Source organism: Tupaia chinensis, unplaced genomic scaffold (assembly GCF_000334495.1).
Source record: "Tupaia chinensis unplaced genomic scaffold, TupChi_1.0 Scaffold150243_1, whole genome shotgun sequence".
Classification (NCBI taxonomy): Eukaryota; Metazoa; Chordata; class Mammalia; order Scandentia; family Tupaiidae; genus Tupaia; species Tupaia belangeri.
This window is the reverse complement of record NW_006210084.1, coordinates 240133-240446: the sequence shown is the minus strand read 5'-3', so window position 1 is coordinate 240446 and position 314 is coordinate 240133.

Genomic DNA, 314 nt, shown 5'->3' with positions numbered 1-314 from the left:
ATAATGGTTGAGGATATCAACATCCTATTATCTCCTTTAGACAGATCTTCTGGGCAAAAAATAAATAGAGAGGTACAGGACCTAAGTGATACTATAAATTGAATGAACTTGAAGATATCTATAGAATTTTCCATCCTAAGTCCACAAAATATACATTTTTCTCACCTTGGCATGAAATCTTTTCAAAGATTGACCATATATTAGGACACAAATCAAGCCTTTACAGATTCAAAGGCATAGAAACTATATCCAGCATCTTTTCTGACCATGATGGAATTAAACTCAAGATTAATTTCAAGAAACACCCTCGAAAA